This window comes from Triticum aestivum, chromosome 5B, assembly GCF_018294505.1.
Source record: "Triticum aestivum cultivar Chinese Spring chromosome 5B, IWGSC CS RefSeq v2.1, whole genome shotgun sequence".
Lineage (NCBI taxonomy): Eukaryota > Viridiplantae > Streptophyta > Magnoliopsida > Poales > Poaceae > Triticum > Triticum aestivum.
This window is the reverse complement of record NC_057807.1, coordinates 56,411,488-56,431,014: the sequence shown is the minus strand read 5'-3', so window position 1 is coordinate 56,431,014 and position 19,527 is coordinate 56,411,488. Positions and strand designations below refer to the sequence as shown.

The 19,527-nt window shown below is 47.3% G+C and overlaps 1 long non-coding RNA gene and 1 pseudogene across 1 annotated transcript; both read right to left on the bottom strand.

Moving 5' to 3' along the window:
• Positions 1-13,684: 13,684 nt before the first annotated feature.
• Positions 13,685-14,658, bottom strand: LOC123115663 (E3 ubiquitin-protein ligase RNF181 homolog; annotated as a pseudogene).
• Positions 14,659-16,259: 1,601 nt separating this feature from the next.
• LOC123115662 (uncharacterized) lies at positions 16,260-18,856 on the bottom strand. Its single transcript, XR_006456688.1, has 3 exons — positions 18,719-18,856; positions 18,448-18,610; positions 16,260-16,930 (listed from the first exon to the last, which is right to left on the bottom strand). It is a non-coding gene; the product is annotated as an uncharacterized lncRNA (long non-coding RNA).
• Between the last annotated feature and the right edge of the window lie 671 nt (positions 18,857-19,527).

The window sequence follows — 19,527 nt, the reverse complement described above, 5'->3', positions numbered from 1 at the left end:
CGTAGATTCGTTTATTTAAAATATTTTATCTCTTAAATCATGCATCTAAATCTCAAACCGTTTTCATCATTGGATCCGCAAGAGACACAGGTTTCGCGTCGAGATCTTCAAAACTAGATCCCATGTTAATAGGTTTTAATGAACTTTTTTCACGAAAAAACCGGGACAAAAAAACCAAACGGGAGCACGATTGTTTTCCTTTCTGAAACCCGTGCCTCTCGCGGAAGTAAAACAGTGCGTCCCATGAAAGGAAAAAGAAACGCGCATTTTTTTCGAGAGGCACCGTCTATGAGAGGCACGACCGCAGAAGCAAAACCGTGCCTTTCACGAAAGGAAAAAAGACACATTTTTTTTCCATTTACGACCGTGCCTCCCACGGAAGGAAAAAAGAAAAAAATATTTTTTTTTCGTTTCCGAGAGGCACGGCCGTGCCTCTCATAGAAGGAAAAACAAAAGAGAAAATGTTTTTCTTTTCCGTTTCTGAAATGATCGATATGGTTGACTAGAGGGGGGATGAATAGGCAACTAACAATTTTTAAGCTTTTCTTTACCAAATTAAACTTTGCAACAAAATCGGTTGTCTAGATGTGCAACTAGGTGAGCAACCTATATGATGCAATAACAACTAGCACACAAGCAAGCAAGGATGTAACAACAAGTAGGCTTGCAAAAGTAAAGGCACGAAATAACCAAGAGTGGAGCCGGTGGAGACGAGGATGTGTTACCGGAGTTCCTTCCTTTTAAGGGGAAGTACGTCTCCGTTAGAGCGGTGTGGAGGCACAATGCTCCCCAAGAAGCCACTAGGGCCACCGTATTCTCCTCACGCCCTCACACAATGCGAGATGCCGTGAATTCACTATTGGTGCCTTTGAAGGCGGCGACCGAACCTTTACACGCAAGGTTGGGGCAATCTCCACACCAATCGGAGGCTCTCAACAACAACAACAACAACACGAAGCTTCACCACAATGGAGTATGGCTTCGAGGTGACCTCAACCGTCTAGGGTGCTCAACACCCAAGAGTAACAAGATCCGCAAGGGATAAGTGGGGGAATCGAATTTCTCTTGATGGAAGTGTAGATCTGGGCCCTCTCAACCAATCCCGAGCAAATCAACAAGTTTGATTGGCTAGGAAGAGAGATCGGGCGAAAATGGAGCTTTGAGCAACAATGAAGCTTTTGGGGAAAGAGGTGGGTCAACTAGGAGGAAGAAGACCCCTTTAAATAGTGAGGGAACACATCCAACCATTACCCCACTGAGCAGCCCCGCACAGGGCGGTACTACCGCTAGGGAAGGGCGATACTACCTCTGAGAGCGGTACTACCGCTCCCTACCCAGCAGTACTACCGCGCTGAAGAGGAAGTCAGGCCACTGGCCCTAGAGCGGTACTACCGCGGGAGTAGAGCGGTACTACCGCTCAGAGCGGTACTACCGCTTCTACTGCCGCTACTAGTGCCGCAAAACCCGACACGAGAAAACACCGTCTTGAATCGAGGCGGCAGTAGGCGCGGTACTACGCGGTACTACGGCCGAAGCCCGCGAGCGGTACTACCGCTCTTCGGAGCGGTACTACCGCTTAGAGCGGTACTACCGCTTCGTGGAGCGGTACTACCGCTGGGGGGCTTCGGCGGTACTACCGCTGGCACAGGGCGAAGCAGGTACGGAAGAGAGGTGCAGCTCCAAAGATGCGAAAGGAAGACGGACGGGTGTGATAAGGATGTGTACGTGTTGATTCCACCCTAGTCTTACCAAAGCGGATCCCCTCTTAATAGTACGGAGACTCCTACGAAACTAGTCCACCAACAACGAAATGCAGGAGCTACACCGTCTTGAATAAAAACACCGAGGGGAGGAAATCGTCTCGTGCCAATGGATGATTCTCTGAAAGAACTTAACGCACACGATTAGTCCGCAAAAGCATTGTCATCAATCACCAAAACCACTATGGGATAAATAAGCCCTTACAATCTCCCCCTTTTTGGTGGATTGATGACAATACAAGATTTGCACAAGCATGATATAGAATAAGCATACAAACCCCACCGTCCTAAAATGTAGATGGGCTCCCCCTAGATGTGTGCTATCTAGATAAGTGCTTTGGACTGCACAACACACATACTAGGATCAATGCTCCCCCTACATTTTAGAGACCAACAAACTAAGCAAGGTATATGAGAGCAACATAGATGATATAACAAGAAAAGAAAGCAACTCATAAGCTAGATAGTAACATAGATAATGATACTGGAAAGATAAGGTAGCATATGTCTCACACCATATGACTCGAACTTAGGTCTCACTCGAACTTAGGTCTCACAGACATACCAACCAAAGCAAATGCGAGGAAAACACGAACAAGAGACGAAAGACACAACTCGCAAATCCCTTAACTCTCTCCCCCTTTGGCATCGAGACACCAAAAAGGAGAGGGATTGTTGCTACGGCTCCAGGTGAGAGCAAATGAGGGACACACGCATCAGAGCCCAGCGGAAGCATCGGCACCACCGTCGTTAGTCTGGAAGTGCTCGGCATCAGAATCGGTCCATGGGCAGTGCTGCTGAATCCACTCCTCCTCCTCAGTAAGCTGGTCCTCAGATCCACTGTTGACTGTAGCACCCAACTGACGCATGAGCTCCTTGTGACGACCTCGAGCCTTCTTCTCAGCCACATGAGTCATGTACTGACCGTGAGCCTCCATGCAGAACAACTTCTTCATCTTAGACTTGAGCTTCTTAGCCCAAGAAGGCTCTGCCTCAGAAGGCATATAGTCATCATCCTCATCATCATCAGCCTGCAGGCTCCTCCTTTGTCTCCATGGCAGCAGCAGATGAAGGAACTCCAGTCCTAGGGGCCTGAGTGCCCCAGTTATCCTTCTTCCTCAGACGCTTGACATCGTGAGAGATCAAGTCTCCAACTCCAGCAGCCACCTTGGGATAGACATGATCCCAGGCCTTCTCAATGAGCAGCATGATGAATGGACCATAAATCGGGCACTTGCGCTCGGAGATAGCAGACAGCAGCTTAGACCACATAACGTGAGAGATATCCAAGGACTCTCCGGTGGGCTGTGCCTTCTCACCGCTGGCAGAAAAGAAGCATGTCCACGAGATAAGAGTGAACCTGGTCCAGATTCCCAATGCGAGGGAAAAGTGTCTCTTTGAAGATGCGATGAAGGATATCCAGATAGGCAGGCAGCTCATAGGTTTCCTTCTTTGTCTCAGGATTGATCCTCAGAGTGCAGTAGGGCCAGAGAGCTTGCTTGTGAGTGGCATTGGGGCGGCCGTGAGGGCGAAAGCCGATAGGAGACTCAAGGCCTAGATCTTGCACCCCAATCAACTGCATGAACGCTTTCCACTTGACTAAAAGCTACTTGCCATTTGTCATCCAGGTCAGAGTCCTGTCCTCATCAGTCCCAAGGTGAACCGTGGCATAGAATTGGGCCACCATATCAGCATCAAAGTCCTTGTTGAATTTCATGATCCCAAGAATGTTCAGTTGAGTGCACATCTGAAGAGCTTCACCAAAGTAGTCAGGGTCTTGCTCCATATGGTCGGTGTCGATGGAGTGCACGTTGACATAGAAATTCTTCTTGGCTTCGAGAACATCGAAGAAGATGGCAAAACTGGAACCTGTTCCAGAACGGACGGTTGACCAAAGTGGATCTTGGTCAGCTTCATACGGGTTGCGGCGGCACCTTGCCCAGAACTCCTTTGGCGGCATTTCTGGCACTGTTTTGCCGGGCTTTGGCTTGACCCCAGACTTCTTCTGGAGTTGAGGTGGAGGTGGAGGTGGAGGACGAGCACTTGAAGATCCTCCGGCAGGCTCGATGGTGCGGTAGCGGCTTGGACGTGGCATGTCCGGGATTGACACGATGAGCCTGATGCTCAGGGACCTCATCACCTGGAACCACACACAAGAACACGCAAACAACCAGAAAGCACAAGCATAAGCCACAAAACACGAGCAAAAAGATCACTGAAAGGGAGAAGGGAATGGTGGAATTGGTAAGAGCGGTAGTACCGCGACCTGCTAGCGGTAGTACCGCCCCGAGCGGTAGTACCGCTCCACAGGGAGCGGTAGTACCGCTCCAAGCGGTAGTACCGCCCTGGAGAGGGCGGTAGTACCACTCGAGACGGGGAAACAGCCGTTTCCTACTACTGTGGTCAGATCCGGCACTACCGTCCTACCAAATTCAAAAATACTCCAACCAAACATCAATCTAAACTGCCTAGAAGCATTCTCCATCCTACTCAAGCCTAGATTTGGCCAAAAATCTAGAGATGCAACTGCTACTGCCCCTAAGATGCTAGATTGGAAATCTAGATAAAAGGAACGAGAGAACGGGGGCAATATCGACATCCATGGCAAGAGGACAAGGTGGGGATCATCTCCACCGAAGGGAATGGAGAGGGACGACCCGGAGAGGAAGATCCGCCGGAGCCCTCCCGCGGCGACGGTTGCTGGAGAGAGAGAGGAACAGACGAGGGGGCGTGCGAATGGGTATGGGGGAGAAGAAACTCCCCCTGCCCCGATATAACCCCTCCCCTGCCCGCGCCTCTGCAGCGGTAGTACCGCTTGGAGCGGTAGTACCGCTCGCCAGCGGTGGTAGTACCGCCAGCAACCAGAAAAATGCTTCTAAACTAAAAAACTCAAACACACAGAGAAGAACGGGAAGGCAAAGACAAGAAAAAGACCAACAAGACAACACATGCACGAACAACGAACCGGAAACCCACTCCTTCAAGGCAACCAAACGAAAGAAGAGCGAGCTCTGGCCTCTCTCAAGAGAGGGCGGTGGCCGGAGCCATCTATGTTTGAGTCAATTGGTATGGCACCGCGAAGAATTATCCTTGGGGCCCATGACCAAAACTCGTCTTTGATGCACAAGTACCATCAAAAATGGCTAATGTGAAAGAGTTGATCGTTTTATGCATAATGGGGGGAGGGAGAGTTCATTGAGAGAACAACACTCCCCCTATGTCCATGCCTACACCTAAACTAGACAACAAGTTGAGTGTGGTGGGGGGTGCACGGGTTCAAGTCACATTGCTCAAATCAATGATATTTAGCTCATGCCTTAACTCGCGAAATCTTGCTTCATCCAAGGGCTTCGTGAAAATATCTGCAAGGTTATCATGAGTGTTGACATACTTGAGCTCGATCTCCCCTCGCCTAATGTGATCCCGGATGAAGTGATACCGAATCTCAATGTGCTTCGTCTTGAAGTGTTGCACCGGGTTGAGAGAAATCTTGATGGCACTTTCATTATCACACCAAAGAGGCACTTTGTCACAAATGACACCGTACTCCTTTAAAGTTTGCCTCATCCATAGGAGTTGAGCACAACAACTACCGGCCGCCACATACTCCGCTTCGGTGGACGAGAGAGACACACAACTTTGCTTCTTAGAGGACCAACTTACCAAAGAGCAACCAAGAAATTGGCATCCTCCGGAAGTGGACTTCCTATCCACTTTGTCTCCCGCCCAATCGGAATCCGTGAAGCCTTCAAGCTTGAAGTTTGCTCCTCTTGGGTACCATAAGCCAAAGTTTGAGGTATGAGCCAAATATCGAAAGATTCGCTTGACCGCCACAAAGTGACTTTCCTTTGGTGCGGCTTGAAAACGTGCACACATCCCCACACTCAACATGATATCCGGTCTAGATGCACAAAGGTAAAGCAAGGAGCCAATCATGGAGCGATATACCTTTTGATCCACCGCTTTACCATTGGGATCGATGTCAAGTTGGCACTTGGTAGGCATTGGTGTAGTAGCCGGTTTGACGTCACTAAGCTTGAATCTTTTAAGCATGTCTTGAGTGTATTTGGCTTGGTTAATGAAGGTTCCTTCTCTTCTTTGTTTGATGTCAAATCCAAGGAAGAACTTCAACTCTCCCATCGAAGACATCTTGAACTTGGAGGTCATGAGAGCGGCAAATTCCTCATTGAAAGCTTTGTTAGGAGAACCAAAGATAATGTCATCAACATATAGTTGGCATACAAACAACTCCCCTTTGACCTTCTTAGTAAAAAGAGTGGGATCGATTTGTCCTACTTCAAATCCATGATCTTGTAGCAACTTGGTAAGGTGGTCATACCACACACGTGGGGCTTGTTTAAGGCCATAGAGTGCCTTATCGAGTTGATACACATGATCCAGGAAGTAGGGGTCCTCGAACCCGGGGGGTTGCTTGACATAGACCAACTCATTAATGGGACCATTAAGAAAAGCACTTTTCACATCCATTTGTTGCAACTTAAAGTTGTGATGGGAAGCATAAGCAATCAACAAACGAATAGATTCAAGACGAGCAACGGGAGCAAAGGTTTCACCGTAGTCGATACCCTCGACTTGGGAGTAGCCTTGTGCTACCAATCTTGCCTTGTTGCGAATGATGTTCCCATGAGCATCTTGCTTGTTCTTGAAGATCCACTTTGTTCCAATGACGTTGTGGTTCCCCGATGGCCTTGGCACCAATCTCCAAACTTTGTTGTACTCGAAGTTGTTGAGTTCTTCATGCATGGCATTGAGCCAATCCGAGTCTTCGAGCGCCTCATAGACCTTTTGGGGTTCAACACAAGAGACAAACGCGTGATGTTCACAATAGTTTGCTAATTGTCTACGAGTGCTTACCCCCTTTCTTAGGCTTCCAAATACATTTTCCATGAGATGGCCTTGAGTGGTGAGCTTGGAAGTAATCTTTGCGGCACGACACTCTAATTCCTCCTCGGATGTGGAGGGAGGGTTGACTTGATCATCTTGAGCGCCGTCTTGAGCTTGTTCTTGATCTTGAGCTTGAGTTTGCTCTTGATCTTGAACTTGCTCGAGGGGGAGAACTTGACCTTGGGCATCATTTAGAGGTTCACCACCATCTTGAGGTTGATCTTGCCCTTGGTCTTGTTCACAAGGTTGAGGGCCTTCACTTTGTTCTTCGGAAGCGTGTGGGTCTTGATGAGGTGATGGCTCTACTTGAGTAGAGCATTGTCCTTCTCCTTCGGCCACAAGGGGTTCCTCAATGGGTAGGATTTGACCAATACCCATTCTTCTTATGGCTTGGGGAGGAATTTCATCACCTACATCATAAGTACCACTTTGCTCCACTTGGGAGCCGTTATTTTCGTCAAACTCCACGTTACACGTCTCCTCAATGAGTCCGTTGGACTTGTTGAGAACACGGTAAGCATGAGAGTTTGTAGCATAACCAACAAATATGCCCTCATGAGCTCTAGCTTCAAATTTAGACAAACGAACACCTTTCTTGAGAATGAAACACTTACACCCGAACACCCGGAAGTACTTGAGATTGGGCTTGTTCCCGGTGAGTATCTCATACGGAGTCTTGTTCAAGCCTTTGCGGAGATAGAGCCGATTGGATGCATGACAAGCTGTGTTAATGGCTTCGGCCCAGAAGTTGTATGGAGACTTGAACTCCGCCATCATGGTCCTTGCCGCATCCATCAACGTCCGGTTCTTCCTCTCCGCAACACCATTTTGTTGAGGGGTATATGGTGCGGAATATTGGTGCTTGATCCCTTCATCACTAAGAAACTCATCCAAGGTGTAGTTCTTGAACTCGGTGCCGTTGTCACTTCTTATTGTCAAGATCTTTGCATTGTGTTGACGTTGAGCTTCATTTGCAAAGTTGATGACGGTTTGTTACGTCTCACTCTTCCTCTTGAAGAAGTATACCAAAGTGTATCTTGAATAATCATCCACAATCACCAAGCAATACTTTCTCCCTCCAAGACTATCAAAGGATGGAGGCCCGAAGAGATCCATGTGAAGGAGCTCCAAGGGTCTCTTCGAGTAGATGATGGTTGAAGGAGGGTGAGCCTTTTCATGAAGCTTTCCTTCGATACAAGCACTGCAAGCACGATCTTTGGCAAAACTAACATTTGTTAGTCCACGAATATGGTCCCCCTTTAGAAGACTTTGCAAAGATCTCATATTGACGTGGGCTAAACGGCGATGCCAAAGCCATCCCACATCAACTTTAGCCATTAGGCATGTCGCGGTCTTAGTGGGTTGCTCCGAGAAGTTAACCACATAGAGACCGTTCTCGACATGCCCAACAAAGGCTACTTTAAGAGTCTTGCTCCACAAGAGGGCCACGTATCAATATCAAAGAAGGTGGCAAAACCCATGAGTGCGAGTTGACGAACGGAAAGTAAATTGAACGCAAGGGACTCAACAAGCATGACTTTCTCGATCGTTAGATCATGGGAAATGACAACCTTGCCAAGACCCAATACCTTAGAATGTGAGGCATCACCCCATTCGACATTGGTGGGCATAGATGGGATATTGTGCACGTCCACCACCAAGTCCTTGCTCCCGGTCATATGATTTTTTGCTCCACTGTCGAGCAACCATGATCCCCCACCGGAAGCAAACACCTACAAGAGATCAATGCTTGGTTTTAGGTACCCATTGAGTAATGGGTCCTTTGATGTTAGTAACAAGGGTCTTAGGAACCCAAATAGACCATTCAATGTACTCATAAGGAGAACCAACAAATTTAGCATAAACATGTCCATCACTAGCACGGCACAACACATAAGAGGGGTTAAAGTCGCCGGCTTTGTTGGGAGAGATGGCGTTGCGCTCTTTGGCTTCATCGCTCTTCCCATTGTTCTTCTTCTCCTTAGGAGCACCTTCTCCCTCCTTCACAAAGGTTTGCGTGAGCGGAGGAGGTCGATTGGTCTTGCTCTTCTTCTCCTTGTTCTTCTTCTTGTTCTTGGACTTGGGTGCGAACCCAACTCCCTCCTTTCCCAAAACTTCCTTTTGATTGCTCAAAAGGTCATTTAGGTTCTTCTCGCCTTGTATGCATGACACAAGACCTTTCTCGAGTTGTTCCTTCAACTTGGCATTTTCCTCCACAAGATGCACATGCTCACAACATGGGTTAGTAGCATTTGCATTATCAATTAAGACCATGTGAGGAAATGTGGCCTTTTCCTTAGTTAGCTTAACTTGGAGTTGAGCATGAGACTCCTTGAGGGTGGCATGAGCACTTTTCAAGACCTTGTGGGCCTTGTCAAGTACATCAAACTCCTCCGTGAGTCTAACATGATCAACCCCAAGTTTAGCCTTCTCGGAAGCTAGAACACGAGACACAACAAGAGCATGATCAAGATCTTCTTTAGTTTAGTGTGACCATCGTTGTGTGACTCCTCAAGAGCCAAACGATGCTCACGCTCTTCCTCAAGAGCATTAGAGAGATCCGATATCTCATCGGCATAGTCACAGCTATGACTTTCCATCTTAGTGATGGTTTCTTCATGAGCCTCGATCATGTCATTGGCTTCACCAAGTTGTTCCAAGAGAGCAACGAAATGCTTCTTGGATTTGCCCTTGAGCTTACTCATGAAGGACTCAAATTCATTGATCTCCTCATTAGACCCCTTACCATTATCAAAGTCATCCGTTGAAGGAGGGTTAGGAATAATGGTGGTTTTGATGTTGGGGGTTACCTTGTTGGTGGCCTTAGCCATGAGGCACTTGGCGGTGATGTTCTTGTTAGGTGCATCGAATAGAGACACCCGAGGAGTTGAGACAATGGCAACGGATGCCATGGCCATTGTTTCACCATCTTCATCATCATCGTCATCCTCACGGTATTCTTCTTGAACCACCAACCCGCGAGAAGGAGTCTTCTTGGTGAAGTTGTTCTTGTTGGGGAAGGACTTGGCTTTGTCTTTTCAAATGAACTTGCCACCATTGTCTTCCCGCTTCTCGTATGGACAGTCCGCAACGAAATGACTGACATTGCCACAGTTGAAACAAGTTCTAACTCGTTGCTTCCCTTTGAGGCCACTTGAGTTGTTCTTGTTGAAGTTGGGTCTTGTAGTCTTCTTACTCCAAAACTGTCTTGAGGCAAGAGCCATGTGCTCATGATAATCATACTTTGTGTCCTCGGGGTTGCTCTCCTCATCTTCCTCTTCTTCTTCTTCTTCCACACTAACCTTGGCCTTCAAGGCAAGATTGGGCTTCTTTGCCCTTTGGGAACGGAGCACCGCATTGTCGGCGGTCTTATCCAAGATGTTCATTGCAATGAACTCATCCAACACTTCACCAGAGGTCATGGAAGTGGAAGTCCGGTCTTTGGCGGATGACGGAGGACATGGCCTTGTTGTAGGGCATCATGGCCTTGAGGAACTTGCGCTTGATCCAATTGTCATCCGTGTCTTTACTCCCATGATCTCGGAGTGCGACCGCAAGTTTGGTCACTCTTCAAAAGATCTCACGAGGTTCTTCATCCTCTTTCATTGCAAACTCATCGGCTTCATCTTGCACCACTTCATAGTTGGAGCGTTGAATGCTAGCACTTCCTCTATACATACGCTCGACACACTTCCATGCTTCTTTAGCCATGACATGAGGTCGAAGATGAGGGAGATCTTCGGGAAGGATAGCATCTTGGATGATGAAGAGAGCACTCTCATTGAATTGGTTGTCCACTTCTTCTCGAGGGGTGAAGTTCCTTGGATCATGAGGATAGAAACCTTCTTCAATAATTCTCCAAAGGTTAGTATTCACATGTTTTAAATGATGCTTGAAGCGATAGACCCAAGAATCAAAATCCTCATTTTTCACATATTTAGAAGGAGGACCGGCATGATTCAAATGCGTAGAGGGGATCGGTCCTTTATACATCGGGGGTTCCACATGGGCATAGATGCCGGTGCCATTTCTACCACTAGTAGACGGACTCTTTTCACTATTAGCTTCCCCCTTGTCGGGGTTAGCATCCGTCACCTTGTTAGTGGGATCACCCACTTTCATCGGCAAGGTAGATAGTTTGAGTCCCTCTAGGAATTCAGTAAACATGCTTTTAACCTCGGCCGTCATGGAGGTTTTCAATGTGTCTAAAGCCACATTGAATTCCTCACGAGAGACCGAGGTTCCCCCTTCGGCCGAAGACAAGATGGGATTCACACCGGAGTGTTCCTCCGCACCGTCGTTGACATCAACCATACTCTTTGGACGGTAAAGCCCTTAATAAAGAGACGAGGCTCTGATACCAATTGAAAGGATCGATATGGTTGACTAGAGGGGGGGTGAATAGGCAACTAACAATTTTTAAGCTTTTCTTTACCAAATTAAACTTTGCAACAAAATAGGTTGTCTAGATGTGCAACTAGGTGAGCAACCTATATGATGCAATAACAACTAGCACACAAGCAAGCAAGGATGTAACAACAAGTAGGCTTGCAAAAGTAAAGGCACGAAATAACCAAGAGTGGAGCCGGTGGAGACGAGGATGTGTTACCGGAGTTCCTTCCTTTTAAGGGGAAGTACGTCTCCGTTAGAGCGGTGTGGAGGCACAATGCTCCCCAAGAAGCCACTAGGGCCACCGTATTCTCCTCACGCCCTCACACAATGCGAGATGCCGTGAATCCACTATTGGTGCCCTTGAAGGCGGCGACCGAACCTTTACACGCAAGGTTGGGGCAATCTCCACACCAATCGGAGGCTCCCAACAACAACAACAACACCACGAAGCTTCACCACAATGGAGTATGGCTTCGAGGTGACCTCAACCATCTAGGGTGCTCAACACCCAAGAGTAACAAGATCCGCAAGGGATAAGTGGGGGAATCGAATTTCTCTTGGTGGAAGTGTAGATCTGGGCCCTCTCAACCAATCCCGAGCAAATCAACAAGTTTGATTGGCTAGGAAGAGAGATCGGGCGAAAATGGAGCTTTGAGCAACAATGGAGCTTTTGGGGAAAGAGGTGGGTCAACTAGGAGGAAGAAGACCCCTTTAAATAGTGGGGGAACACATCCAACCGTTACCCCACTGAGCAGCCCCACACAGGGCGGTACTACTGCTAGGGAAGGGCGGTACTACCGCTGAGAGCGGTACTACCGCTCCCTACCCAGCGGTACTACCGCGCTGAAGAGGAAGTCAGGCCACTGGCCCTAGAGCGGTACTACCGCGGGAGTAGAGCGGTACTACCGCTCAGAGCGGTACTACCGCTTCTACTGCCGCTACTAGTGCCGCAAAACCCGACACGAGAAAACACCGTCTTGAATCGAGGCGGCAGTAGGCGCGGTACTACGCGGTACTACGGCCGAAGCCCGCGAGCGGTACTACCGCTTCGTGGAGCGGTACTACCGCTGGGGGGCTTCGGCGGTACTACCGCTGTAGACCGCGGTACTAACGCTGGCACAGGGCGAAGCAGGTACGGAAGAGAGGTGCAGCTCCAAAGATGCGAAAGGAAGACGACGGGTGTGATAAGGATGTGTACGTGTTGATTCCACCCTAGTCTTACCAAAGCGGATCCCCTCTTAATAGTACGGAGACTCCTACGAAACTAGTCCACCAACAACGAAATGCAGGAGCTACACCGTCTTGAATAAAAACACCGAGGGGAGGAAATCGTCTCGTGCCAATGGATGATTCTCTGAAAGAACTTAACGCACACGATTAGTCCGCAAAAGTATTGTCATCAATCACCAAAACCACTATGGGATAAATAAGCCCTTACAGTTTCCGAGAGGCACGACCGTGCCTCTCAGGAAAGCAAAACCGCGCCTCTCACGGAAGGAAAAAAAAAAAGAGAAATCACATTTTTTTTTCGTTTCCTAGAGGCACGGTGGCCGTGCCTCTCGCGGAAGCAAAGCCGTGCCTCTTATAAAAGGAAAATAAAAGAGAAATCATGTTTTTTTCAGTTTCTTGGAGGCACAGTTGTGGCTCTCGTAGAAGCAAATATGTGCCTCTCGCAGAAGCAAAAAAACCGCGTTTTTGCGTTATTTTTATTTTTATTTTGCCGAAAAGCTAAGGAAGACCAATGGAAAACCGAAAAGCCGGATAAAAAAAATCAAAAAAGCAGAAAACACGTGCAGAAAAAAAATCTGGAGAAAGTACCCAGAGCGCGACACGTGGCGGCAGCTGAGAGCGTGCCGGGCTCCCGAAGGAGCCCTCCTCAATTAGTTGCTCTCCTATTTACTGGGGTAGATCGCTGAGTACCCACGTATCACGTACCCTCTCGCGCGCAAGGCTCCCGAAGGTGCACTCCTCAATTAGTTGCTCTCCTATTTACCGGGTAGATCGTTGAGTACCCACCTATCACGTACCCTCTCGCGCTCCAGGCTCTTATAGGAGCGCTCCTCAATTAGTTGCTCTCATTTTACCGGGTAGGTCGCTGAGTACCCACGTATCACGTACCCTCTCGCGCGCCCGGCCTCTCTGTGGGCTGAACCGATTTTCCCTTTTTTTTCTTTCTTATTTCTTAGTTTTTTCTTCTGATATTTCCTATATTTTATTTTTCTTTTGTGTTTTTACCTTATTTTCTTAAAAAAAATTGTGAACATTTCTTAAAATGTAAGAACATTTTTTAAATTTGTCAAGATTTTTTGAACCCATGATATTTTTATTCCTGAACAATTATTGGGAATTCGTGAACAATTTTTGAATGCACAAACATATTTTTCAAATCGTGAATGTTTTAAGAAAATCTTGAATATTTTTTAATTCATGAACCCTTTTTGATGAACATTTATTGAATCCTCGGACCTTTTTTGAATTCATGAACATTTTTGTGAATTTGTGACTTTTTTGAAATTCATGAACATTTTTTGAATTCACAAAAAATGTAATTATGGACATTTTTTAATCCAGGAACTTTTAAAATTTTGAGAACTCTTTTGAATTCATAAAGATTTTACAAACTCATATACCATTTTTCAAATTCATGAACATTTTTTGGAATTTGTTTTTTGTTTGAAATCCAAACATGGGTTGGCTCAAAGCGCTCGCCGGTGGCATGAGGGGTGCACGATAGACCCCCGCGCGAACTAGGAAGTCCCTAGATTACACGATAAGCAAGATGATAATGAAGAAGAAGAAAAAGAAAGGTTACAAACGCCGGCACCGTCCGAGTCCTCTAGGAAGAAGATCAGAAGATATACTTCTGCATAAGACTAGTACGTAATTTTTTTGGAGAGAGCCAATGGGCACAACAAACCATAGATAATCGGGGTTCGGAATTCTGATCCTCAGATAGCAGGCCAGTCATCTACATCTACTCGCGGCCCGTACGCTCCTCCTCGTCCTCTTGGCCTTGGGTGCGCAGCGCGAAGCGGCAGAGCGGGCAGAGGTGGCTGACGCTGAGCCACATGGAGATGCAGTCCTCGTGGAACGCGTGGGAGCAGTGCATCCTCCTCAGCGCCTCGCCCTCCTCGAAGGCCTCCATGCACACGGAGCAGCCCTTCTCCCTCGCCTCGCCGGCCGTGATCCTGGGCAGGCCAGCGATGGCCTTCTCCCCGACGCCGGGACGGTGCCGAAGCCGCCGTTCCTGGACGGCGCCGCGACTGGCGGATCGTACGTCCGCCGTTCCTGGACGGCGCCGCGGCGGCCACTGGAAAGGATTGGGTCTTGGCGCACCCACGGCCACGGGCTCCGGCCGCATCGGGTCGAAACATGAGTGCGGCGTCCAAAACACCGCCGTGGCGGTGGCGCGCTCCACGTCCATTGGTGCCGCGGGCTTCATTAGTTCGCTGCTGCTCAGGCCACCAGCGCAATCGAGGTGGAGATTTATTTTATTTATGATGATCAAGTTACATAGATTCACGGGAGGTCGATACTTGTATAGATTCACGCGAACGCTGGGGCGAGGTCCTTTTCGACTCGGTGCCGGTGTCGGCCTCGTGTCGCCTGCAAATTCCATGCCATGTCGGATCCCTCCCTTCGAATCTCGGGAGCTGAACTGCGTTTTGTTTTTGATGAAAAATGATTTACTGCACGATTTTCATACGACACTAACGAAAGCCGCTCTATGCAATCTGCCGCGCCTCCGCGTCGCGCCAGGGCATGAACAGCAGTCTAGATAGGTTCCGTCTGTAGCGGAAAATGCCAATGGTGGCCGCGCTACAGGCAGGCCTTAATCTCAGTCGTCGGACCACCATGGGGAGATCCGTGCGGGCAGGGTATAGGGCAAGTATTCGATTTATTTTTGGGCTGTATTGGATCAGCGATGGCCCACGCACATGCAAAAGCAGGTAGGCCTCTTACACGCAGCTGACATGTACGTACATTGTTACAATGCGCGTGGATACATGTACGAGCTGTTCATGCACGTCGTGGACGTTTTGTGGCCGAGCGAAGAGCACCAACAGGCAAAGGTGCCTACGTGCAGCCTTTGGGTCCAGTGAAACACCAACAAGTGTTTACCACTACGTTACTAATCAAGTATTTGGGCGTGATGTTTGATTTCACCATCGCACTGGCCACAGATGTGCTTAAAATCGATAAACACTGACATCGAACTGCAGTTTGTGTCATTTGTACTACCAGCCAGCAGAATCCAAGCAACCTAGTTACACGCGTTATTACATTGAACCAGATAGATCAATCAGTTTTATCCCCGAGTAACCACGCTTATATGTACAAGTGTTCTGAATTAGCCATAGGTTTCAGGAGAGAGGCCCGATCCAATGCTACAGCTATCCGCCGCGATCTGTGCTTCCCTTTCCTCAGTCTGTCACTTCCCCGAATTTACTATGCCCTCCCAAGAAAAAGTTTTGGGGAGCAGCGCCTCCATCACTTGTCACTTCGCACTCCAACGGCATGTGTTCGTCCAGCATGCAAACTGCTCATCTAGGAGACCAGGTGGAGTGGCGTGCACACATACAAGATGAGCAAGGAAGAAACTGATTCAGTTAACATGCCCCATTGGCCATTGCTCACACGATCGATTTAACACTAACTTTTTCATCGAGTCATTCGTTATTTTCTTCGATTCCAAGTCATAATCTATCTATTTTATCCCGTGATTATATTTTAGAAAGGGAGTAAGCACGGAACCCAGTCAACCAGCACCTGCAGATACGTAGCCGTAGACCATGGAACTCATCAACACTCATGTTACTCTGCTACAGACATTCAATGCCTGTGCCACACTTGTGCTCGACAGAGGGCGCGTGCTCTCCCCTGCCAGCCGGTTTCAAAGTGCAATGGAGAGAACCCTACAAAAGCTATGACATCGTATTGTCAATTCATCTGGCGTAACAACACGCCCTGTTTAAAACGATAAACCTAGCTTCCATGCCATTACTGAGTTGAATAGATTGAAAAAAATGAACTCGTATGAACCTGGTTGCCATGTCACACATAAATAAATGGAGAAGAATCATTTGCATGGCTAAATGTTGACACAACTAAGCATGCTACCACAAAAATTCTTAAAAACAGCAGTTTGGTACTGGAAGCAACAACGTAGCCAATGTAGTTTGCACAGAATAGACAAGTGCGTTTAGAAATAGAAGGAACATTAAGTAGTATTTACGCACCCCTGGCCAGCAGCCTGATCACATGCGCAGATAGAAAAACAACCATTTTTTGTTTCAGCGGCAGCACCTACATTTTTTGCTAGTGGGCACAGTACATGGATTAAGAAAACTATGCAGTATACACTAGCACCGGCAAAGTAAACCGGCTGGAACATCACAATCCAGTTCAGGCAAGTTGTTCCACTACAAGAAAGACAAAGTTTGCAGCATTTGGGATTTTATGGGAAGAAACATTACAAAGGATCAGCACATCAATCCTTAGTCTAGAGGAAGTTTGGTTCGAATGGACCGCTCTTTTAGCGCCTCAAGCATTGCAACGATGGCCGACCACCCCACAGTTTGTGCATTTCGGCAATTTTCTTGGAGCCTTCGGCACATCACCTCTTTGGGGGCAAAAGTTGCACCCTTGTGGCCCTGCACTCGGCAGATCGTGCAAACCCCAAACCCAGTTTTCCATGAGTAGTGGTTGTAGAACTCATAAGCCTCATCCAATGAATCAAAACTTGTGCCAATTTTGGGATTGACAACATATGCCCATCCCCCTTCTCTGCGTAAGCGTGCACAGATTATTCAAGAGCTATCTTCCTGTCAGCTTTCATCTCCCTCTCATCAGGTGCTTTCCCAATCCTAACCCTGAAGCAATGTCTCACAACAAAAAGACAGAATTATAAAAATCGACATGCTGTGTACAAACAAAGGGATTTGCACTAAACAACTTGCGATGCAATGCTTCACCAACGCCAAAATAAGAAGACCACCCGCTGCAGTTTCAAACTAAAAATAAATAAAATCATGTACACCCAACTGACACTTGGAAATCCCCTAAACTAGGGTCTCTATGGAAAAAAATGGACCAACCAACCACTGTCACTGTTTTTGTTCTCCAAGTACATGTATCAAAGAGAAATCTTCCAAATATCAGGTATTATACCAATTCTAATTCAGTCATGTCCCGCCCACCAAAAACCATACTTCATCACAAATCTTCCAGATAAACAATTATTACACCACTACTTACTTAATGCCGTGCCTTCCACTGAATCCAAATTCACCAAATAAACACTATGATATGAACTGAATCCGAACCCAATCCAGCCGACGCCTGGAAATCCCCTAAACCATGATTGTGTATGCCACAAAAAATGGACCAATCTGCCACTCTCACTGGTTTTGTTGTCCAAGTACATGTATCAGAAGAAATCTCCCTAATAACAAATATCATACCAATTCTAATTCAATACTTTCCATCCCAACAAAACCAATACTTCATCACAGTTCTTGCCAATAACCAGTATTAAGAAACTACTTATTTAATCTGTGCCTTCAAATGAAACCAAGCTCATCAAATAAACACTCTTAAGATAGACACTAAATCCAATCCCACTCGAGCATTTTTTCATTGCAGACAGACACTGAGTCGGAAAATCAACATTTTCCACAAAATTTATTACTCACTGTATCATGCTCGCCCTCCCTCCACAAATGCCAGAAACCTAACTAATTCTTTTACCAGAACAACTAGCCCTAACAATCCAGATAAAAACAAGGCAATCAGTGACATTTCTTCTAAATGCCAACAACACTAACAACACACATTTTCCCTGTGGTACAGAGAAAATATCCAAAACAGCACACCCCCATCTGAAGCAACTTGTACCCTAACAAATTTGCACTGGAACTATAACAGCACACTCCCGTCCAGCACCATTTTCGCCACACCAACATGCTAATCAACTTGCATGCTAGCTAGCCAAATCCAACTAACTGAATCCGAACCCAGTCTGAACAAAATCCAGAACTAAAACACAGAAAACTGAATCCGAATGCTTCCTGTGTCTCACAGAAATAATTCCTAACAACAAGAATTTTCCACTGAAACCAAGCTCACCAAATAAAATGTTGCAACATATATACTGAAATCCAAACCCAATCCATCACTTTTTTCATTTTTGCAGGCGTACACTGATTCGGCAAAATCCAACCATATTCGCCCCAACAGAAGTACTGAAGCTAACGCCCATCCTAACTGAAACCAAAAGTTCATTTTTACCTGCCAAAGTGAGCTAGACAACACACCTACGACGCAGGATCACTTGCTGAACAGCCGCAAAATCACATGAGCAAATACATAGAAAAGTTTTCTTACTAACCTCCGTGTCTACTCTAGCCACTCGTAGTTTCAGAGCACACCTCGTATCTGTCTCCATCTCCGTTTTCCTTTTCTTCGTCTGTCTTGTCGATGTCTAAACCTGCTGCACTGATGGAATCTTGGAACTCCACTGGGAAGACAGAACCATTCACACGGAGACACCCCTGCGAGAATCAAATCTAGCCACATGAGCAAGTACTTTCCAATCCCACGCCGTTGAATCCAGACGCAAGAGAGAGAAGAAGGGAATCAGCGCAGCAAAACGAACATACCCGTCGAGCTCGAGGCCGTCGGTGGACATATTGCCGGAGCACAGTCGCCGCCGCCGTGCCCGTGTGTATGAAGGAGAATGGGGTGGGGAGCGAATCCTGTCCCGTGGCTCTATCTGCTCCACAAGGTAAGCCCGAGCGGGGTGGGGTGGGGTCTGACGGAGTCGCATTGGATCCATTTACCTTTTTTTTTTGAGACAAAGATCCATTTACCTGTGCTGTTTTGAACCACCCAACATGTCCCAAATTCCCGTCGCAGGACACACCTCCCTTTCCAGGCCCGGGAATAGCTCCACCCGATGGGTCGAACACAATACGCCTACGCGCAGATAGGAGTATTATGGGCCGTATTTCCCTCACTAGGCCTGGCAACGCAGCTGCTACGAACTGACAGGTTTCGAATCCCAAGGCCCAAACAGACGAGCCGGATTCCGGCCTGCCTGTAGCTCGGCCACCAAAAGCCCTCACTCCCGTCTGTAGCCCCTTTCCATGTCAGATATAGTCTCTATAGTTATCTACTACACATAGCTTTTACAATGGATCGTCTATTTAGTTGTCTGTATCGCGGCTAAAATCATGGGGTGGTTGGATAGATTCTGGATGGAAAAACTGCTCGATGCAGACACCCCTTCGAACAACGGGAGGATGGACGTCGCTAAGCAGCAATCTTTGTGCAATTAGACGATCGGTAATTGTAAAGACATGTAGTTTCTCTCTCCTCTTTCTATTTCCATCACGTAATCAAATGTCTTACGTGTACTTGCTTACCAGCTGAGTCAACCCCCATTGTACATGCCCTCAACCCAATATAT